Consider the following 25,297-nt stretch of genomic DNA (forward strand, 5'->3'; position numbering starts at 1 on the left):
ATATAAGGTCGCGTCTCTAAACTATGGAAAAGGAAGCTTTTCTTCCTTTCTTTCTTTTTCAAACCTTTGGTTTTCAGGAGAAGCGATCGCTCTTGATTGCCCTTTCCTCGACTTTTTCTAGCGGCACTGAGACATCAGTTCGGGTTTTAAATGCACTCCTGATAATTTTCCAGTTCTCTCCATCTCTAATGTTGCCAGGTAGAACACCTCAGAGTCAGAACTGCCCGGGCGTTAATTCTCCTGCAGTGACACAAACAACGTTACTTTTTATGGAAAGGTTTTTACAATGTTGCTCTTATTTCTATGCCTCTTAAACTCTCTGGGAGTGTTGAATGTTCTTTATAATATGGTTTATTTGTATATAGCTTGGTCTGAGAAGTGCAGGAAGACTTTAGCGAAAGTAAAATTGTGTTTCCAGTGAATCAGGCTTGCCTGCTAAAGAGCTGAATAGATGTTTAGAGAAGCTGTGCTTTCCAGGAATTTAAATGAGACTTTTGGTGATTGCTTTCCAAGTCTTTCCTACTAGTACCATATTTGTTTTGTCAGGTTGAACTTTCGAAGCTGTTTTATGTTGTGTGGATCACTTTTTTTTTTTTTTTTTTTTTTTTTTTCCCTTCTTCAGGAACACCAATACTTGGCTAGATATTTGTGAACTTATCATTACTGGACAACACTGATGGTTTATTCTGAAGTAATATACATGTTGTCAAGATCTTTATCTTTTCTGTAATTAGAGCACTACTCAAAGTGAAAAATTATCTGTGTAATATTATCTGTCTAAAGCTAGGAATTTATCTGAGGGTGCAAAGGAATGGTTTGATAAACTAATTTATGGCACTTTGTGAGCACCTACTATGTACTAGGTACATTCTGCACAGTTAACAATATTTTATTCAAATTGGTGAAATTGTGGTTAGTGGAGAAAGCATGATTGATCTAGTCAAGCTTGTCTAGTCCAAGGCTAATTTATGACTTTAAGGGCTATAAATCCAAAGATCACCTTTATTAGAAATTCAGGGTTAAGGTTTCATTTAAATGGAAAATGTTTCTGGACTTAAGTTTATGTGTGTTGTGTAAAACTCCAAAAAGGTTTTTTTGTTTTTGTTTTTGTTGTTTTTTTCCCCCACTTCTGAATGAGACTCTTAGCCAGTATTTTTATGACCTTGCACAGATATGCTACTGATGTGCCTTAGAATCACAAAAGAAAATAGAAGTGATAAATGGTTAGTAGTGCAAAGAAAAGTCTAAGCCTAAAAGACACTTTTTTTTTTTGTTAATGCAATTATAACTAATTCAGTCTTTATTTTGGGAAGGAACAAGTAAAAATATATAAATGTTTTTTTGTGGAGTTGTAACTTTTTTTTATTTTTATTTTTATTTTTTTTTTTTGGTGCCAAAGCACTTTGTCAACCAGGTAGAAATGTTTAAAAGTATAAACTATGCTACATGTATTTAAAAAAGCTTTTCAAACATTTTGTAATGAGACTTAGTTTTGAATATTTCACAAGTCTTAAGTTCTATTATCCTAATTTCTATCACTTAATACTGAAACAGTTTGAATCACATCTGGAACCTTGATGTATTTCACACTTTAAAAAGGATGTTGCATTTCTTGAACAGAGGCTGTAGGTGATCAAAAAATAAGATAGTCAACTTTGGAAACACTAAAGAAATTTAGTGATTATTTAGAGAAGAGAAAGTTGGGAAGTTGATTTAATGCTGGTCCCCAAACAGTTTGGTATTAAGAGCATAGTGACTGTTTCTACTGTGGACAGATTGAAGGGAAAAAGAATTTGTCACTTTGGATTCTATGGAGAATATGAAGAAAAATGGATTGTTGAGTTCAAAGACTTTCTCTTTAATTAAATTAAGCAGACATTAAGTGCTTGCTGCATACTAGGTACTGAGCTTTGATAGAGAAAATGAATTTATTGTCCAAATTTTGTTTTTACTAAAGTGCATTTTATTACTTGTAATTGTAGAAAGTAATATCAATTAGACTGGATTTATACTAACAAGAAGAAGTCTTTGGGAATTTGCTTAAATGAATAGAAAAAAAAATGAATGATTTTCTAATTAGTAGCTTAACTGTTTTCTCTCCAAAGTAAACTAAGATGCCTATGGAAATCATGTACTCAAACCTATTCCCAACTAAACGCTATTCTTATCTCAGTTCAATAACTGGTCCATAACACCAACAGTTTTTGGTGGAATTAGAAGAAAGTTATAATTGATCAGTGATTAATAATAATAGCTCAAATTTATAAATATCTTTAAGGTTTGTTTTATTTTATCTTCACAATAACCTGATGAATTAGGTGTTATGATTCTTTTTATTTTACAAATAAAGAACCTAGTATCTGATGCTGTATTCAAAAATGTATGTGTTGTGGGGAGGGTAGATTTGCAGTTTTACAATGGAATGTAGAGAATATTGAGGATACCACTGTAAAATAATTTTGTTTGGGTAGTAGTTATAGAATAGATACATTTATTGGACAACAACAGTAATAACATTTAAATACATAACTATAACATAACTAACTATAGCTATAATCATAAAGGCAAAATTACTGGGGAAGGAAGGAGGGAAGTGGTATGTATTAACACAATAGTGACAGAAAATAGTTGGGACTGGAAGGAACAATTCAAGGAAGTAGTACACTCAGGTATTCCAAGAAGATAGTAAGCTCTCCTCCTACCTCCTATCATTTTAGCCTCTTTTATTTGTGGTTCTGCTTATATAGTATTTTGAAACTTATAGAATCCTTTTTTTCAACATAAATTTTGTAGGAGAATGTACCCCAGTTTTACAGATAAGAAACCTAAGTATTAGATCCAGTCACTCTAGTGTCTACTTTTTCAGGCCATGGTTCATCCACTGACTTTACTTTCTTTTCTTTCAAATAACTTCCCTTAAACCTATTCAATTTACATCAATCATAAGTAATCAGATTATAAATTCATAGAAATAGAGGTAGAAGGGACTTTAAAGTTTATATAATCCAACCATCTTACTTTATAGAGGAGGAAATAGGTTCAGTGGTTAAGTGATTTGCCTATTCTACTATTCATCTCTTTCCCCACTCTTGATTATGCTTAACCAACTTACTCTTTGCTTCAGTGGAATCAAGTAATGAATGCCAGAATAATTTACAAAACCCCATTGACTAAATTCACTGTTAAAAATAAAATTCTCTCGCAATTGTGTCTCCACTGCTACATGTTGATCTTTTTACCCTTCCTTAGTGGTCAATTTAATTGAACTCCACAAGCATTTTTTTTCAAATTTTTCCTCTTCTCTTATCCCCTCTCCTCTTTCCTCTTCCTCACTTTTTTTTCTCCTTTTTTCCCCTTTGCCTACCTACTACCACATCTCTCTTGCTCTCAGAAGATATTTTCTTGGATTTATTTTTAAGGCAATTAGGATTAAGTGATTTGCCCAACTCAGGTTCTTTTGGACTCTGTCCCTCTGTGAAAAATTAAAGGCCTGAATCTTTAAGTCCTTCACTCAACTCTCTAGTTCCATGATTTAAAATATCTTAGCATCCTCTCTTTTACTTCAGTCTCTTCTCTTTTGACAAGGCTCTCCTTGGCAATGCTAAACCCTCTACTTGTACCATTGATTCCATCCTATATTGCCTCCTCTGGGAGATTTCCTTTCTACTCTCAATTCTTTTTTCCATAATTTTCAACCTCTTTCCCTACTGTTTTTTCTTTGCTACCTGCAAATACTTCTAGCTCTTCCCATCCTTAAGAAAATCTTTCTATCCTTTTGGAGATGACCCTGCCATTCTCTCAACTATTAATCTTATATCTCTACATTCTTTCAGAGTTAGATTTTTAATGTTTTGGTTTGGTTGGTTTGGTTTCTCTTTTGGCTGCAAAGGGTACAGCTATCATCTATAATACAAACAACTTCCAAGTTTATATATTAAGTCCACCACTCCAAACTGAGTTCCATTCTCACTTCTTTTGAAATCTCCCCCTAAATATCCCAAAGACATGACAGAGGCAAGGTGTCTAAATCAGAACACAATATCTCTCTCAAAACCCACATCTTCTAACGTTCCTTTTTCTTGGTTGAAGACACCACTCTATTCTACCCCCCAAGTTTGCAACTACAAAGTCATTCTTGATCCTTTATTCTCTACTGTCTTCTCCCTTTCTTATGTACCCACAGGTTGTTAAATCTTCAGATTTAATATTTGTATTGTTCCATATACTGTATGCTTCTTTCCACTCATATCACACAAATCATTCTTTCTCCTCCTTCTCCTCCTATTCATCTAAGCCTTAACCATCTCTTACCTGGACTGTTGTAATGGTCTCCTAAATGACCTCCCTTCATTTTTCTTTACTCTTCATTTCATTCTCTACCCACATTGTAAACAAATCAATGAATATATATCACAGGTATGATCATGACATTCCTCTTAAGAAGATTTAGAGGCTCTCTGTTACACAGATAAAATACAAATCCTGTTTAGCATTCAAAGCCTTTACAATCTAAATCTACCCTATCTTTCTAGGCTAATTATATATTACTCATCTTCTTGGCACTATTAATGAACCAGATGATCTGATGTGTTTCTTCTTCCTAAATGATATTCTGTCTCTCACCTTCATGCTTTGTTCATACTATTCCTCTGGAATGCTCTCTCTACTTTCCTTTTTTTTACCTTTACCTCATGGGTAAACTTCTCAGTTCCTTTCAGTCAGAATTTAAAAGACTCTACTTGATTCCTTTTTTTTTGTGGAACACTTCACGCATATTTTTTCTATGTCTTAATGTGTGACAGTGTTCTACCTCACTAGTAGAAAGTAAACTCATTGAGGACATGAGAATTTTCATTTTTGTCTTTATAGTTCCATATTTAACAGAGGACTTATGGCATGCAATAACCACCTAATTATAACTACCATTGTATTTTAAAATTTGAAAAGCGTTTTTCATATAGCATTTTATTTGATTATTATATTTATTCTGTGAATTAGGTGTGAATTAATCCTAGTTTATAACAGGTAAGATCCAGAAGACTGAAAAAGGTTTCTGATTTGCCCAAGATCACAAAGTTATGGTTTAAGGCTGAATTTAATCTCAGGTCTTTTTGACTCTAAACACATCACTAGATGCATTATGCCATCTTGCTCACTGATTTATCGATCGATTTGAATTATGGATTTTTTTCAAAAGTGAGAGAAGATCTTTCTAGGATTTTTTTGAAATAAGAATTATCTCTGCCTCTTACCAGTTGGAATTGATAGTCCAGAATATCTCATACATTTAGATCTCTTCTGAAAATGACTACATAGGAAGCACTAACATCATCTCCAGGATTATGCAGCCCTTCTTTTAGCAAATAAACAAATGAAGCAAATCGAGACCAAAAACTTTGAAACATTTTTCCTCTAGGAGACTCTTAATTAATTTACAGATTTGGGGGCTCATTAAAATTCTTAATACTTTAGAGTAAAAAATATCTTATGCATGATAATAAGATTTTTTTAATCCAGCTTTGCTTTGAGAGTGTGGCAGTATTGGAAATGATATTTTCATATTTTTATCTGTTATAAGCACTTACAGTTTGAGCTGCTTAAATTAAATTGAAGGATAGCAAGTTTGCATAGACATCCTGAGGACACTACTTAAGAGCTGAGCTTTTTAATATAGAGTTATGTTTACTTAGAAAGGAATGAGAAATGGATTCGTGGACCAAAAAAAAAAAAAAAACTACCCCAAAACAGTCACAAAATCACCTCAAAACAAATTTTCTCTTAGAGGATGATATGGAACTATTTGCACTTGACTTCTAAAGTGTTATAGTGTTAAAATGTCTTCATAAAAAAACAGGTCATTACAAAACTGGCCTTACTTTTTTAAACAGAATAATTATATTGGTAGATGAGAGAAGTGGAGTAGATAGAGCAAATCTAATTTTAGCTAAACTTTTATCAAAATGCCTCATAGTACTCTGTAGATAAGGTGTAGAAAAGCAAACTAGATGTTGATATAGTTAGGCATATTTAGAGCTGGTTGAGTGACTACTAAAAAATAGTTACTGATGTTAGCATGGAAGGAAATTTATTATACTAAGCCAATGTTATTAAACTTTTTTTTTTTCAATCACTGACTTTGATGACATTTTTATTAAATCTGCAGAAAAGTAGAAGCTAAGCAGGATAACTAACACAGTGGATGACTTGAGTTAGCATCCAAAATGATCTTTACACTCAGGGATTGGACCAAGTATAATAATATGAAACTTAATAGGAGTAATTAAAAAAATATACAGTTGGATTAAAAAGTCCAACAACTTTACACATATAATAGATAGGATTTACAGGCAATCTCTAAGTAAAAGATCTGGAAATTTTAATGAACATCAAACTTGAAATTTATCATCAATATCACCATGGAAGCCATAAAAGTTGGTACTTTTTTGTCTACATTGGGAGGTTCAGTATTTAGAAAAAGAAAAGTTACAAACTGCCTCACTCTACTTGGCCTTGGGAAGACTATATATTTATGCAGTATTGTGTCCACTTCCGGAAGTCAAATTCTAGATGGGGAATTGATGTGGAGGGTCACCAGGATGATGAAGGAATAAAACCTGATTAAAGGAATTAGAGATATTTATCCTAGAGAAGAAAAGACTTGGTGAGAGAAGGGGAGGCATAACTACTGTCTTCAAATATTTGGAAGGCTGCCATATAATAGACCAAGGGTATTTAAGGTAGTTCTATTACAGTACAAAGTAAAAACAAATGAAAAATAAGTGAAATTGAAAATATATATATATATTTGTTTGATCTAAGGAGAAAATTCCTAATTATTAGAGTTGCCTTTTCAAATGGTGCAATCCTTCATTTCAAGTAGAGTGATTAGGGGCTCTTAAACTTTTTTATGTTTTATGTTCTGGGTCCCCTTGTAAGCCTGGTGAGACTTATGACTTCTTCACCAAATAATGTTTGCAAATGCATAAAACAAATTATATATTACACAGTAAACTAATTATATCAAAATAGTTATCAGAATTTAAAACAAATTTCAAGTTCAAAATGTTCCAATGTAAGAAATTCTGGTCTAAAAGAATACTTGTAGCAGTTGTCAAATATAGGTTAGTAAATAAAATTTTGTCTGCACAGAATATTTCATAATCCTCTGTTGACATTTACTACAGCCTACTTTTGATATCTCTTTTTTGCATCTCTGGGTAGAGAGGTCAGGGATTAAATCAGCAGATGAACTACACTATCTTTCCATTGCTCAAAATATTAGAGAATATTTGTCATTCTTGAGTGACACATTGCCTAATGAATGAAGAAAAGCTTTTATTCTCTGTAGAATAGGCACTATGAATTGATTAACATGAGTGCTTCAATTAGGTAAAATCTCTTAGGAGTTGAGATTTTTTTTTTTTATTTTACTTTATCCCACTCCCTATGTCATTCATTCCCTCTTGTGATTTTGGATGATTTGAATGTTGGAATACGGGCTGAGTATTGGACTAAAAGCTGGAAAACAGCTCTAGTGTTTAGCTTTTTTCCCAAAATAATGTCTTTGGACTTCCATTTCCCTTGGTTCATTCATACACATCACAAACTTCCCTGTACCCAGGCTAATCTGAAAATCACTGGTTGACCCAAAATTAACCTGAGCCAGATAAATCAGTCAAAAAATTCTCTGACTTTCTAGGACAGTTATGCGGTAAGGAGAAAGGACAAGAATATTATTAAATACAAATGATGTCAACTGTCTATCAATGACATTTTGCTGTTGTTTAGCCTTTACAGTGATGTTCAATTCTTTTTTTTAAATTTCATTTGGAGTTTTCTTGATAAAGATATTTTATTGATTTGCCCTTTCCTTTTCCAGATCATTTTACAGATGAATAAACTGAGGCAAACAGGGTAAAATGACTTGCTAGGGTCACACTAAAGTGTCTGAGTTCAACTTTGGAAGATGAGAGGACCTGACTCCAGGCCCAGTACTCTATCCACTCTGCCACCTAGCTGCTAGGGATGATACAATATATTTTACAAGATACTCACCATTCTAACATTTGCCGAATTTTATCCTTTTACTTTATCACTTTAAAAGTTAAAAAGTCTGAAATTTTGTTATCTATGAGTTGTCTCTTCAGCAGAAAATAGAAATATTGTGGCAATCAGAAGACACATTCACAGTTTTATTTTCCCAGATTTCTTTTCCCCTAACCTAATGTCTTTGATCTCGTAATATTTTTTTAGATGTCATAATGAATAGAATATTGGACTTGAAATCAGAAAAAAAGAGTTTTAATCCTGCCTCAAATACTTTGTGTGTGTGATAACACAGAAAATGTGACCCTCAGTCTGTCTCTGGGAATAATACTATGCTTATACCAATACCATAACACCAATAATACCATGTTTACAGGTTGTAATAATCAAGTGAAATCAACCATATGTGAAACTCTTTGCTTTCTTTAAAAAGCTTTCCAAATGTTATCATTATTTTCATCATCATTATTATTATTACAATCAATATTATTTTATTACATTTTATTACACTATTATTATAATCAACATTATTACAATCACTTGACTATTCTATACCTTCCCAGCACACTTAAGAGTGGAAGATTATCATAGTTTTGTGATTATTGGACAGTAAGCTCCCTGAACTAGAGCATATACTTCCTGGGTTTTTCACATTTTGTGCCCCTTAAACTTGCTTATAATAACACAAACTTAATAAATGTTTGGTTCATTCAATTTAACTCTTGTTGTGGAGAGAATGGTGTGATAAAGAGAATACTAAAGTAAATGTCTTCAAAAATCCTGAGTTCCTTGTCTTGCCTATCATTCTAATTGATTTCCCTGGGCCTCAGCTTATTACAGAATAACAGGATATGACTAATGATCTCTCAGATTTTTTATCTGTTCTATAATTGAGAATTGATAATTACATTTTGACAGTTTCTATACAGGGCAATTATGTTAACTAAAGAATTGCTAACCTTTGAGTAATATTAGACCAAATTCTTTAGAACCCTACCAGAAATTCCTCCTCCAACTCTTCAGTAATTAAAGGATAGATGAAGTAAAGGACTATTGTAAGGAATTTGATGGTTAAAAAACATGTTTTATTCACATTGCAACCCACTTTAGCACCTTGAACACAGTCTGGTATATTGTGGGTGCTCCATAAATATTTTGTATAATTCATTCAACAAACATTTATTCAAGTCATATTTTATGCTAAGCTGTGGGAATAAAAAGACATAAAATCAGTCCCTGAAATCAAGAACTAATGTTTTCCTGAAAGAGACTACTTGTACACAAATAACTACATACAAAATGTGTCTAAAATAAGATTTTAAAAATTCAGATAGCAGAGGTCATGTATAAGATCAGAGATTTAGAACTAGGAGGATCTACAAAGCCCACCAATTCCAACTACCTTAGAGTACAGAGGAGGAAAATGAGGCCCTGAAGGTTTATTATCTGGCCAGATTTGAACCTAGGTGAATAAACAAATCCAAAGAATAGTCTGGAAGGAAGCAATTTTTGATGTGGTGCTCCAGAGATCTGTCCTCGGTACTTATCTTAGAAGGAAGTAAGAACTTGTGGGATGGAAAGAGGAAAGTTATAGTCATAATTTCATCATCATAATAAAATACCTACTTTTTTATTGCTTTTTTGTTTGCAAATCACTTTCTTTTACAAAAATTCTTTCATGTGGATGATGCAAATTTATTGTTTTACTTATACATATGAGTACCTGGATAACAAAGAGGTTTAGCAATTTATCTCACTGATTGGAACTCATGGCAGAGCAAGTCCCATGGTCTCTTCATTATACTTCCCAGTAGTAAACCAAATAATGGGGACTTTAAAGCAGTCTGTGAATTTCATGGTGTCCAAGTAATCATGACTAGCCTGAAATGATTAGTTCAGGACAGTATAGGAAGATAATAAGGAACCAAAGAATGAAATTTCCAGTGAAAATTTAAGATGAAATTCAGGAAAATATTTCTGATGGTCTGAGTGTGGGATGGGTAAAGGGACCTAGTTAGCTGCTGGAACTGTGATCCCTTGGGGCATTTAGAACTGTATTGGAAAAAAGCACTCAAAAATATGCTCTAAAGGAAAAAATCCTATAATGCCATGATTACCAAAGGCCCTGTTTCCAGAAGTTTATAATTCACACACTAGGCTGCTAAAGTGTTTCAGCCTGAGAGGAAATGTGTTATTAAATTTAAAACAATTGGTTTTCCACATTCAAATTATACAAATTCATCAAGTGGAAGTTTTCACATTTTGGTAATTGTTGTGGTTTCTAAAATGACTTAGCTTTTAAATTAAATTTGGGAAAGGATAAATGTCTTAGATAATTCAATAGCTTTCATTATTTAGAGATAAGTCTGAAAAGTACCTTTAGTTTATATACGGTGACTACTATTCTGACCCATAATAAGCATTTTATCATGTGTTAAAACTTATATTTGTATTATTGATGTTAATGTCTAAGGGGGAAAAAAATCCAACTCCATTCTTATCAATATGTAACCATATTACATATCCACATAGTAAATAAAAAGAATTTTAAAGTAAACATCAGTCAGAAAGCCTGACTTTCTAGTCCCCATCTTTCTCTAATTAATTTTGTGAACCTATTTAATATTTCCTAATCCTGTAATTTTATGAATTGATATTATATTTTAAAGTATCTTTAAAGGGCATTATACACATATGTGTGTATTATAAAGTGTGCCATAAAAAGAATACATTTTTAAGAAATCTGGAATAAAAGCATCTTATGAAATAAAATATTCTTAATATAACATTAAGTTAAGTGACATTAACATTATATAACATATTGTTAAAGATATTGATAAAGATGTTAATAGTAATTGTATAATGTATTATTAATATTCTAAGGGCTCCAAAACTTCTATATCATATATATTACATATCTACATCCATATATATGCATACACATATGTTTATAATACACAAAAGACTTAAGGTCTTTAAACACAAAAGATAGCAGTGATACAAGGAAAGAGACATTTGGTTTTGAGCCAGATATCATATCCTAGTCCTAGTTGTCCCAATTGGCAAGTTACTTTACTTTTCTGGGCCTCAATTTCATCATCAATAAACTAAAAGTGTTATTTCTTCAGTCCCACTCCAATAGTTGTAATTTTACTTTCTGTTTCTGGAGGTCATGATATTCATTTAATTGTGTGGCTTTTGTTGGCTTAATTTTTTGTTTTTTGTTTTTTAATTATCAACATAACAAATTCCAAAAAACAAAACAAACCAGGAATGTTTCCCTATACAAAGTATAACAGAGGAAGATGATTACAGGCAAATTGTGACTCCCTGTTATGTATAATTTGCATATACATACATACATGTAATAGATACACATACACATATATAAGAAATTCAAGATGTTATCTTCAAATATAAGTATATGTATATTATCTTCAAACATGCTTATATCTATATTTACTTCTCTTTCTCTTTCACTTCCCTTCCTTTTCTTTTGATTAGCTTTACTTGGTAAATTAAAATTTAAAAGATTGATTGTTTTTTCAATTCTACAAATATTTATTGAGTATCTATTATGTGTTATGGAAGATTCCCAATGGAAATGAATGGATAAGGAATATGCTGTAGTACAGTCTGTTCAGAAAATTTTTAATCTGGAGTCCACAGACCTTTCAACTTTGATTGGGAGAAGGATGGCGTCTTTATTATTATTAACATCTAAGATTTAAAACTTCTTTCAGTTATGATTTAAAAAAAATATTCTGAGAAGAGGTCACTAGACTGCTAAAAGAATCTATGATTGAAGGTTAAGAAGCTCTGGTTTAATTGAAATGAATCCAGTACTAGTTAGTAGACTTTGTAATTCAGAGATAACTAAATAGGAAGGAGCAGTGGGGTCAGAATGTGGAAAGATTTCAAAGCCAAGATTTTGTTTGTTAAATGTATCTCCTAATTACAACTAAATATCTACTTGTACATGGAACAAAATTTCATATGCTACTTTGCTTTGGTAACTAATTCATTATAATATCAAGGAAATGATATTTAAAATATTAATCTGTGTTTATAAATGAAAATATTCTAGTACTACAGAAATGTGAACTATTATTATATTTACCATGCAATCATGAGAGAGAGAATTGCCTTAGTAGGTAGTATCTAGACTGACCTTGAGCATGAGGAAGTTCTAAGCTAAATCCTACTTCTTTCATATATTCTTTATGATCTGAACAAGCCATTTAACACTTATTTCAGTATTTCAATCAAATCTCTAAGACTAGAAGTAAACAGATGAGTTGTAGATGGGTTTGTAGGGATAGAGTAACCACTGTTCTAATGGATGGAATCACAGATCTGAACTTAAAGTCAAATATTGTATTATGCATACTATAGTTGTTTTATAGTTTTCACTGTATCTCCCCTTCCTCCCTAGGTTAAGAGGAAGAGATGGAGCAATTACTTCAATTTTGTACTACCTTCAAGCCTAAGGAGGATATAAAGAAATGTAAAGAATATTGCAGTTAATGAAGAGACTTAGACCAAAAAAAAAAAGTGAAAATAAAACAAAACAAAAAATAAGCCCTGTTACTCTACTTTGCAGTGAATCTAGTGGCCCCATTTTCATTGCTTTATGAATAAGATCTTGACAGAAACATTTGAGAAGTGGAGTTGGAGAAAAAAAATATGAAAATAGTTTTCAGCAACAATTTCTATTTATACCTACCACACCCCTTCTTGTCAGTTGCTCCCCAGCCTCCATTTTCAAGAGAGAAGAAATGATTACACTGAGAATAAAAAAGGAAATGAAGTGTGGTAGAAAAAAGCAGAGTGGATGGGGAGACACTAGCTGAAAGAAGGAAAATCACTTAAAAACTTAAACTTCAGTTTTCTGAATTTTAAAATTAGGGATTTCACAGGATCAATACTTTCTAAATTATATTCCATTTAATAAGAATAAGGGTTCTATAAGAAAATTTTGATGATGTTGATATTTTTACATATAAAATATTACATTATTTATATATTGAAATACTATCTGCCCCAAGTTTTGTGTGTGAAAATTTTGGCTTATTCAGTTTATTCAAAAATTTCCATCATCATTTTTCTTTACCAAGGAGATATTACATTTTTTTCAGACCACTTTTAACTCCACACTCACACCACAGCTATATTGGGTTCTGCCAATATATCTCAAGGCTAAAAATAATATCTTAAATTAATGGAATATAAACTGGAAGATAACTTATGACTGTGGAGGTGGAGGAGCAGGTCATAAAGAGCTGTAAGTGCGCAATAGAAGACTTTGTATTTGATCCTGGCCACAACAGGGAACCACCAGTTATCTCTGGCAACCGAGTTAAGGATTGATTCAAGTTGGGGAAAGAACTGAGTCATAGAGACCCATTGGAGTGCTATTTGAATGAGAAGTAAAGTGAGAAGTAAGGAGGACCTGAAATAAGGTCATTGCTGTGTTCATGAAAAGAAGGGGATATATACAAGAGTTACTGTGAAGGTATCAATGAAAATTTTTGGTAATGAACTAAATATCATGGAAGAGTGAGATTACCTTTAACAGTCTTTGCAGCTTTAGCATTCTGTATTTTAGTGGAAGCACAAAAAAAAAGCAAAAAGATGGCACTGATTATTGGAGAATAGAATTAAAAATTTTAGGGAAGTTGTTTTACCTCCCCTTGTTCTTAGTATTTCATTTTGAAGCAAATTAGGCAAAGTATAGATGAAATAAGCAGTTTTAGAAATAACGTGTTGGTATAGTAGGAATTACTAAATGAGTTAGCATTTTAAACATATTTTAAAGTAAAGAAGGATAGATTGGATGAAATTGATTAAGTTTAGTAATTCATCTCTTTGATATTCTTCATGGTTACTTGTTTTGCTACACATGTTAAGGATACTGTTCAAAGAACAAGGGTGTAAAGAATAGAAGTTAGGTGAGTAAAGGACAAACTATCATAGTTCTAAGGAGGTGTCAGCCAATTTATAGTTTCCTTGTAGTGGCATAAAATTAATTTGCATTTCTTATAGATTTTTCTTTGTAATCTATAATTATTTAATTTAAAGAAATCAATTAATTTCATAAGCAATGAAAAGATGCTATAAAAGATACATTATTAATGATGACCTGAATTGGATAAAAGACATGTATAAAAGGCAAGTATTATTGGGAAAAGAGTATAACCAGTCAATCACATATGTAGAATAAAACTCTTTATGGATAGCTTGAAATTACTTTTTAACTGTAAAATATTTAAATAATGAAAACAATCTCCATTGCATTGGATAGATCCTATATAGAAAATTGTATGGGAAATGTGTGCAAAAATGCAGGTGAAAAGTGATACACACACATATAATTACAGTTTGCATTGTATTGGTTGGAATGACATGATATAATAAAAATCCCAAAACCCCAAAATATGGATTCCAACCTTCCAATTTGAGAAAGAAATTGAATTTTGATTCAGAGACAAGAGAGTTCAAATGCTGAACTTTTTTGTTTATTATGACCTGGGAGTCACTTTTTTAGACTTCATCATTTAAATAATATTTTTAATATTATTTCTAGGTACAAATCCTCAGTATACTTATATGAGACACACTCTTAATTATCTATAACCATGAAGAAGAATGCAAGTTTCTTATAATCTGGGACAGTAGGTTTGAGTGTATCTGTATTTAAAATCTCACTTGATTCAAGTAGTAATATTTTCTCCCTAATATTTAAGTCATGTGTTTTATTTTCTTTTGAAAAATATACACGGCTATCTAAAGTGAAGATAACACACAGTGATTTGGATTTCAGTTTGTTTTAATAAGAATAGTCAATTAACTAACCAGAAACCTATTCAAGAGGTGAAATAGCTATTATTTTAACCTTGTTCTGAATAAGAAAAATATCGTGCTACAAATATAGCATTAACTCTGCTCATTGAATTTTGGTAGTAGGAATATTGTGTCATGAATTTTGATTGATAAGATCTGTTCAGTGTCAGTAATTGGATGGTACTCATTCAGAACATACTGTGCCCAATTAACAGTGACTTAAGTGTACAAGAATGTGGATACAACATCTCTTAGACTGATGTGAACATTGAAATTTGACAGTTATAGGAATATTTAGGATTTTTTATGGTGACAGCCAAACACTAAAAATAAAAATATTAGTTTAGCAATTCAATTCTTTGGTAAAGAATTGGAGCAAGATTTTGAATATGACCCTGATAAAAGACTTTGTTTATTTTCCCACCGACCAATCTAGCTGTGAAAAGGCTCTAGGGCAGAAGACTGGCTACTAGGTGATTCACTTACAGCCATGGAAACTCACAATTCAGATTAAAGAAAATAAGTATGCTCCAAGTGTTAGCCCATACTTTTATTTTTATTTATTTATTTATTGGCCTGAAGACAGACTGGTATAGTAGAGAGAGTACTAGATATGAAAATAGGGAAATCTGACTTCAAATTTTGCTCTGACACTTCCTAGTTGTTGAACTTTTGATAAGGACATTTAAATCTCTCTGAATATTAATTTCCGCTAGTAGTAGTAGTAATCTCACAAGTCCATTATAAGATTCCAGTGAAATATTACATAAATAAAGCAGTTTGTACACCTAAAAGCACTAAACTGGATGTCCCTATTTTAAATTATTAAAACTTAAAACTGAACTAAGATTTTTGAAACACTGTATAAATGTTATTTGTGATGATTTACAGTGATGATAATGATGATGATAATCTTCATAAATCTGTTATGTACCAGTTTAACAAGGAGAACATTATTTTTTACTGCTCAGTGGAACAGGGATATTACAGTGTTATTCACTAGTTAAACACAATTGATTTTGGTCATAGACTAGTATTATTAAGAATTATTTTGAAATATATGCAATTTTTAGATCTGAGACAACTAGGCCACCTTTATAGGCATTTTTTTTTTCATTAATTCCCTTGAAATTCTTGGGCTTTTATTCTTCCAGATGAACTTTGTTATTATTTTTTCTAGATCTATAAACTAATTTCTTGGGAGTTTGATTGGTATGACACTAAATATGCAGATTGATTTAGCTATATAATCAAAATCAATCTACTTATTTAGTGCTATACCAATCAAACTTGTTGTCATTTTTATTATATTCACTCAGCCTACCCATGAGTGCTTGATGTTTTTCCAACTGATTAGATCTGACTTTATTTGTGTACAAAGTGTTTTGTAGTTGTGTTCATATAGTTCCTGACTTTCCCTTGGCAGGTAGATTCCCAAATATTTTATATTATCAAGTTATTTTAAATGGAATTTCTCTTTGTATCTAATATATGCACTTTTAATCTATGTTAATACTTTCTCCACTGCCAGATTGCAATATCTCCAGATGTTAGTCTAACCACATCATATTAATTACATTTGCCATAAATTAATCATGTAATAACCAGCCTTTTAGTAATGATACCCATGAGGTATACCCAAGATGCAATAGCCTCCATCTAACAGAATGAGACTCAGAAAAATAATTTACCCAAGAATACATAGCCAATATAGTGAAGTTTAATTGGGTGAGAACAGGATGAAGAGTTAGGGATAGACAAGGTTTTAAAGTCATTTCAGAAATCTAGTCAAAATTGACCCTCTCTCCTCCATGTGGACAGAATTTTGCATGTTAGAAAAATATTAGGAAAATTGGCAAGCCCAGTCACTAATTGTAAGAATTATTTCTGAGGGCTGGATGCTTCTCACTCCTGTACTTTCCACTTCATCTTCTCCTTTTGCCTGATACAGACATATATGTTGGGGAGTTGAGGAGAGATGGTTATTAGGCAGGGCATATAGAAGGTGGAGGCCTGGTTCACGATTTATAAGTCCAATCTCATCCTCAATGAGGCAGAGAGTAAGCTCACTCTGCTATTTAAATTGTTCCTTTTCTTACAGTTTTACCCAATTCATTTTATGTATCTTAAATACACACATATACTTGTATGTGTATTTGCATGTGTTTATATTTATACAATGTATACATATAAATGTATGTATTTGTACATAATAAATATATGTATATAATATGTATATATAGAACTCAAATATCATTAATTAATTAATTTATTCATTTATCTCTTTGTTTAGATCATGAAGCCAGGACTATAACTGTGGACTTCTATTTTTTGGTTCAGTGCTCATCTACTATATGTTATACTTCTCTGTGAAAGAAATAAAAAGGCTAAATTTTACAACTAAATATTTTTGGTTTATGTATATTTAGGACTTTGTTTAATCTATGCATGTATGTATAGATAACAGTATATTTGTAATACATATATATGCATATGTACATGAATATATTTATTTATAAATATAAATATCTATAGTTATATAAATAAATGTATATGTGCACATGTTTATATGTGCACACGTATATTTATTATGCCTGTTATATATATGGACAATGTATTTATGTATATAAACATGTACATGCATGTTTATTTAAAATTGATAGATTTATAGTACTTTTATCATTATTGAAAATTTTGTCTATTCATTGCTGTTGTAGGTTGTTGCGAGGCAGAGTAGCTTTGCCAGCTTACTGCATATTTTTGACTGCTTTGAATTCCCTCACTCCTCCCACTACCACCACTAACTGCTGCAGGAGGTTTCTGAGACATCACTTCAAAAGGAATGGATTTAGTGCTGAAGAATGCTGCTACATTTATTTGTGATGTCTGTTCATTCTGATGAAAAAGGGATAGCCATTTAAAATGTTTCAGTTAAATAAGACCAAAAATTGGAACTAATTCAGGCTCTCTCTCCTAGAAAACAGACAACCATTTGTGGGATCCTGAATTGTCATGCCTTGTAATCAGTTCAGACATTAAGCCTTAGAACTAAGAAGCTAAGTTAAATGTTCTATTTCAGTACGTTAGCTGGGAGTGTCGTACCTTTAATTCTGAATGTGATATTTAAAGCAAAGCAGAACTGCATGAGACCCATATGAATGTAAAGGGATTTTTGTTGTTGTTTTTAATCGTTTACATTTTGAAAAGAGCAATTTATTCCCCTTGGAATCACCAAATTATAGTCTGTAGTTACTAACTATATTCTACACTCTTAAAAATTAGAGAGTTAGAGATAGTTGAACTCATCAAGTAATATATATGGATATATATTGGGCACTTGACAATCTTATCCAGTAACTGCTGTGTGATGTATCATATCATTAGCTATTTAAGGAGGGCTCCAAAAACTGATTTCACAGTAATGTAAAAAGCTTAAATTACTTGATGACAGAAATTGTTTAATTTCTTCTCTTATGTATCAGACTTAGCACAAAGCCTGGTTCACAGTTTACACAGAGCTGTAAATGCCAGGTATAACTGATATGACAACTTCCACATGAAAATCAGCCTTTGTACTATCTATACCTGTATCTATCCATTCATCTCTCTCTCCCCCCCTCTCTCCTTCCCTCTCTTCCTGCCTCTCTCCCTCCCTCCCTCCTTCCATCTCTTCCTCCCTTTCTCCTTCTCTCTCTCTCTCCTTCCTTTTCTCTCTCTCTCTCTTCTCTCTCTTGTTTCTCTCCTTCTCTCTCTCTCTCTCTGTCTCTCTGTCTCTCTCTCTCTCTCTCTCTCTCTCTCTCTCTCTCTCTCTCTCTCTCCTCTCTCCTTCCCCTCTCTGCCCCCACTCCAGTTGGACAACATAATTATGTCCTTCCCTTTCCTCTCCCCTCCTCCTCTTCCTTCCTTTTTGTCCACACAGAGTATCATATCCTTACTTGTGGATGCTCTATCCATTTGATCCCTGAAACCTCAGAAATCCAAATCACTTTGATTCTTATTGATTGAAATAACACATTCCAGAACAAGCCCCATTTGGTCATTGTTTAGGTGCCATTGTTTTTTTTTTCTTAAAGCTTTTTATTTTCAAAACATAAGCATGGACTTTTCAACATTGACCCTTGCAAAATCCCATGTTCCAAGTTTTCCTCTCCTTCTCCCCACCTCCTCTCCTAGATGGCAAGTAATCCAATATATGTTAAACATGTTAAAATATATGCTATATTCAATATAGGTATACATATTTATACGATTATCTTGCTGCATAAGAAAAAATCAGGTCAAAAAGGAAAAAAAATGAGAAAGAAAACAAAATGCAAGCAAACAACAATAACAACAACAAAAATGAGATTCACACTCAGTCCCCATAGTCCTCTCTCTGGGTGTAAATGACTTTCTTCTTCACAAGATCATTGGAACTGGCCTCATTCATCTCATTGTTAGAAAGAGTCACATTCATCAGAATTGATCCTCACATAATCTTGCTGTTGCTGTATACAATGAGCTCCTCATTTCACTCAGCATCAGTTTGTGTAAGCCTCTCCAGGCCTTTCCGAAATCATTCTGCTAGTTGTTTCTTACAGAACAATAATGATTCCATAATTTATATACCATAAGTTAATCAACCATTCTCAAATTGATGGGCATCCCACTCAGTTACCAGTTTCTTGCCACTACATAAAGGGCTGCCACAAACATTTTTTGGGTAATGAATGTAAATAACATTTTTCTGTTTTGACCAGAAACCTTGACTGACTTCCCTTCCCAGCTTGATAGTTTTTTTGACTTGGTAAAAGAGACCATTCTTTACTTCTTTTCTTGCCTAATTTTAATCACTGATTGGGTGTTTCCTCAAACAAACTGAGAGCTAGGGTCTCCACATTGTTTCAACATCATAGAATTTTTAAGTGTTACTGACTTTTGTAAGAAAGTGTCAGGAGTGAAGAAAGTCAGGATGGTGGTTAGAAATTACCAAGGAGGACTGCATCATCACCAGAATCCAAGTCTAGGGAGTCAGTATTTCCCACAGAATTCTGCCAGGCGGAGACCACATCTGGAGTTTAGTGGAGTGCTGCACTTGAAGTCAGGAAGAATTTAATTCACATCCTGTATGAGATACTTAATAGTTGTGTGGCTAAAAGCAAATTGCAGTTTGTGGGTCTCAATTTCTTTCTGAAAAATAGATATAAAAATAGCAACTATTCTCCAGGGTTATTGTTTCTATAACATACTATAAAGCATTTTGCAAAACTGAACCTATTATGTAAATACTATTTCATTATAAATTATAATGATCATTATCAGCATATTTTAGAATTTAGGTGAACAAGATGATAAAAAGCCTTAAGATTATACCATATTCCTGTGTCATTTTGATTGAAGAAAATAGGAAAATGCTCTTAGAAAAAATTAAGGGGGGAAGCAAGGTGGGGCAATGGATAGAGCACCAACCTTGAATTCAGGAAGACACGAGTTCAAATCTGGTCTCAGACACTTAACACTTCCTAGCTGTGTGACCCTGGGCAAGTCACTTAACCCCAGCCTCAGGAAAAAAGAAAAAAAAATAAGATTTGAGAGGGGTATGGAGCATAGTTAGCCTAATGTTCTGATTTTACAGGTAAGGAAACTGAGTTGAAGTTATTTACCTCGGATCATATAGTAAGTGGCAGAACTGTGATTCAAAGTTAAGAACTATGATTCCAATTTATTAGAAAAATTTGGCACTCTTTCCAAATTCTACGGATTAAGATCAGATTTGTTTAATTTAGCCCCAGAGGAAAGAATGGGGAAAAATTTAAAAATAAATACCTCTTGTTATAATAAGGGGTTTTGAGTACCTTTCCAACTAATATCTTAATACCCAAATGAATTCTGCATTCTTTACTACTCCTTCTTAACCATATGATGTCCACATAATTGGAATTGGGAAGATAGCATATTCTTAATTATTAAAATTGGTTTAAAACACACTGCAACTACTATCTTATAAGTACTATTGTTATCCTCATTTTATACATGAAGAAACCAGATCTGAGAGAGATTGTGAATTGTTTAGGATTACACAAATAACAGGTAGAGAAGATTCAAATTCAGAGCTTCCTGACTCCAGGTTCATTGCTTTATCCAATACATCACCTGGATGCCAAAGTGATATATGCATTGGCCCCATAGCCAAAAATTGCAGATACTGCCACCTTGATGGTCTCTCTGTTTTGGATAGTTTATTAGGTGAAAATGGTCTTGTACTTGTTTTTCTTATATTCCAAATTGATTTGTTCTCCTCAGTTAGATAGCCCACATTCAGCCCAGGGTCACAATGTTGCATTTCTGGGTTCTAGAAGGCAACACTGAGTCTTTATTCCACAAACTGTTTTGACAAAATGAGTGTATTAGCAAACATTGTTGTTGTTGTTTTCTGTTTTTTTTTTGTTTTTGTTTTTTGTTTTTTGTTTTTTTTTTTTTTTTGCTGAAATAACTGGGGTTAAATGACTTGCCCAGGGTCACACAGCTGTTAAGTGTTTAAAATCATATTTGAACTCAGGTCCTCCTGACTTCAGGGCTGGTGCTCTAACCATTGCACCATCTAGCTGCCCCCATTGTTATATATATTAATTATATATATATATTTTGTTATATTTTTTAATGCAAAGAATCATCAGTTTCTTTTCAGTGCACCAGGCTAATACTGACCTCAATTGTCATTTGTAGACCCAGGAGAAGGAAAAAGAAAATGGCGATATTATTCTAAGTGATCATAGGAGAATTTCTGTGATAAGTGTTATAGTTCAACTAAGAGAAGTTTCTGTTTCCACAAATTTTATTCATTTTGTCTCCTTTGCTTTAGTGTTGCTGGTTTGAGTAGATTTGTCCCACAATCCAAATACAAATAGTTTGAAACTTGGAGTTAGGGAAACTTTTCAGTTGTTCTTTCCATGCCACTGCTAAATTTGTGCAGATGACCGTTTTCGCTAAATTAGCTTTTCAGAATGTTACTGGGTGGAAAATTAATTGGCCTTTTGCCAACACAAACCACTATTTAAATTCTAAATAATAATCATATTATTATGTGAGTGTAGGCAGTAAATAATGGAATATATTCATGAGTAACTTAAAGAAAGCTGCACTTTTACCTTTGAAAATGTTCCTGTCATTTCAAAGGGGGAGGAGAATACTGATTTAGTAACATTTTTCATAAAAGGCTAAGCTAAGTATTTAAAAAAAAAAAACTTCATGGATTAATGCAGAATTTTAGCCAATATGTAGTTTTAGGAGTACATTAAAGCAAAAAATTTCATCCTTGTCCATGGTGGAAACATAAATGCAATGTGAAATATAGTTCTGAAGTGGTTAATAATGTAAAAGTTCAGTTTTTCCATTTATATAAGCACTTTAAATCTTTTTTTTTCAATTCAATTCAATACCCTGCTTGAAAATGCTTTCAGCTTGTAACTAGAATAGTTCTTTTCTTATATAAGAAGTTACATTTTCTTTAATATATTTCATTCAATAAAAAATAAGGATAGAAGTTTTTATATTAATTTGAAAAAAGCTTAACTTACTCATTTTAAAAATAAATCTGAAAGAAAATTCAAGCTTCATCTTATAACCTCAGTTAAATTTCTTTATGTAGATTTCTGTATTATTTATGAATATTCAACTTTTGAAATGTTTTCTAAGTGGACAGTGCTTTATGAATAGTGCTTTACCTCCCAAAGATTTCAATATGTTTAAATATCTTTTAAAGATGCATTTTAAGAAAACATTTAATGTGTTCTTATTAGAGGAAAAATATTAGGCAGTAAAAGGGACATGAAAGTTCTATAGACAAAATCTGAAGATTTGGCAATTTGTATTACCTATTGAAAAACTTAAAATTTCCACAATATAATTTTGTTTTGTTTTAGAAGTATTATATTAAATAAAAATTTCAATGTAAAGACATCTTGGGTCAAGACAAAGTTTGGGAGATTTGGGCGGTAGTGTGGATATTGACACAGGGATTTCAAATTTTAATGTCCTAATTGGTTAGCATTTTACATCTAAATATTAGCCATAATTCTGACACCTTTCCATTCTTATACTTACCCTCTGTGTACCATAGGACACTGTGTTATTGGCCTCCTTGCTATTCTTTTTACCCACCACTCCATCTCATCACTATGAGCATTTCATTGGTTTCTCTTCCCTTTCCAAAAATTATCTTCCTCTTCCTCTTTTTTTTTCTTTGGGGGATTGGGGTTGGTTATGGGAGAGAGCTATTGGTTTCCTTCAAGACCCAGTTAAAAATACCATCTTTATAAAAAGCTTTTCCTGATCTTCCATCCTATTATTTTTCCTCAGTAATCATCTCTCCTGTTATCTTTTCAATATCCTATTTGTATATAGATGCTTGAACTTTGCTTCACCCATTGGACTGTAAGTAGCTTGATTTCAGAGACCATCTTTTGTCTCGTCTTTGTATCCCCAGAATTTAGCACCAAGCCTGGTACATAGTAGGCACTTAAAAATATTTATTGACTTTATTCAAAACTGAGATATCAGAAAATCAGAAAAAAATAAAGTAATAAAAGTGAAATGATTAGAAATAAATAGTTCAGGATATAGAAATATAACTTGAAAAAAGTAAAACGAGTTGTTTGCTTAATAAAGATTATTGTTTGGCATTGTGTCCATTGCATTCCGATCATTCAAGTTGCCTTTAACTTAAAGAATATAAGTATCATTTATTATATTATATTCATTCAGTATCAGAACAGTATTCTGGTCAGCAAACCCATACACCTTATTAGAATTCCAATCACTTGGATTCTGTCTGTGTCTTCTCAAAAGGAAACACTATATGTAACCTGCTGCCGAAAATGTTGGCTTCTCTACAACATGCCCTTGGGCATGTTCTAGTTAAGTGGCTTGAAAATATGTGATTATGCTTCATGTGCTTGTCCAGATTCTGTATCCTTATGGAGACAGTGACATTTACAGTATCTGCAGGGTGAAGTGTTTCTTTGGCTACAGCTTTTAGTGTTTATCATATATTCTGCTGAGAATTTTTAGGTGAAATTCTGCACTGATAATTTGTTTGAAACTTAAGGTGTTCATTTGCAAGAGGAAATGGAATCAGATTTCTTATTTAATTGAAAGAAGCTAAGATAAAATCTGTGATACAAAAAAATGTTTTTGTGTTTGTTTTGTTTTGTTTTAAGTTAACCAACTATTTGAGACATCTAGGCAATACTGGTCTTGCAGTCAGGAAAGCCCAAGTTTGAATTCTGACTAATAGAGTCAGTGAGTAACTTCTGCTAAATGAATCCATCACTGAGCCTCTTTTCCTGATTTAGTGTCCTCATCTGTAAATTGACAATAATACCAACAGATTCCTTTGGTTGTCCAAATGAGATTTATGTAAATCTTTTATAAAGCTTTATAAATGGTAGCTATTTTGTTATAATAAAAAGTAATTAGAAACAGGACCTTCCCCCCCAACCTCTCCCAGAATAGTCTGGAGAGACAGTTCTGGAAGAGTGGATGGATCTTGCCTTGGAGTTAGGAATATCTTGGTTCAAATTCTGCCTGTGAGATGTAGTTTCTGTGTGGTTCTAATGTCTCAGTTTTCTCAAGAAACTCTCCAAGACATTGCAGAACTTATCTGCAATGGTAGAAGGTATTTCTTAAAATGGAATTGTTATACTGTGAAAAGTCACAGGGTCAGCCCTATTTCCCCTCACCTTAAATTAAAAATGCCAAAGATGACCTCTTTAAGCAGGCCATCTTACATGTTAGACTTTGGGAAGGCTATAGAGAGCAAAACTAAGTAATAGGTTTATAATAATAGTAAAATAATTCCTAAATAGCATTCAGTGTTAGGCTACTTGTCAAGTCATTTAGAAGCCCCTTAATTCAAATTTTTCGTCATAATTATAATCCACTTCTCAGACTTAAGGGATATAATTACTACATGTATAGTGAAAGCTCTTTATATTCCTTTATCTAGAAAAGCATTTGGACCTGAGGGACAAATGTAATTGGCAAGTAATTAGTACGTAAAGTAGGTAGGAGCTGTCCACTGAGAATTTATAAGAGCACATTGGATTGGAATCATAAATGTTTTATAAAATCCTAACAATTAGGACTACATACATTACCAGTACCTGGTGTGATAATAACTCCATTTCAGGGCAAATGGGTTCAGCAGTATTTTCTGGCCGCTGCTGTTTTTTCCTCTTCCTGTCCACTAATCAGTTGTGAATAGATCTTAAAATGTGGAAAATAAATGTCTAGGAAAGGAAAAACACAATATACCAGTGGCCTATAAAATGATTATATACTCAGTGTCTGGATACTTAGCCCAATTCTATTCAACCAGAATTATCTTAGTAATTCAAAATAACTTAGGTAATTCAAACCAATTTAGCTT

General features: G+C 32.4%; 1 protein-coding gene across 6 annotated transcripts in view; it reads left to right on the top strand.

The window, feature by feature from the left end:
* ST6GAL2 (ST6 beta-galactoside alpha-2,6-sialyltransferase 2) overlaps nt 1-25,297 on the top strand; it is a 122,168-nt gene that overhangs the window by 22,425 nt on the left and 74,446 nt on the right. The gene's annotated exons all lie outside the window — the stretch shown is intronic.

The sequence above is a fragment of the Sminthopsis crassicaudata genome, chromosome 3 (genome assembly GCF_048593235.1).
Source record: "Sminthopsis crassicaudata isolate SCR6 chromosome 3, ASM4859323v1, whole genome shotgun sequence".
Lineage (NCBI taxonomy): Eukaryota > Metazoa > Chordata > Mammalia > Dasyuromorphia > Dasyuridae > Sminthopsis > Sminthopsis crassicaudata.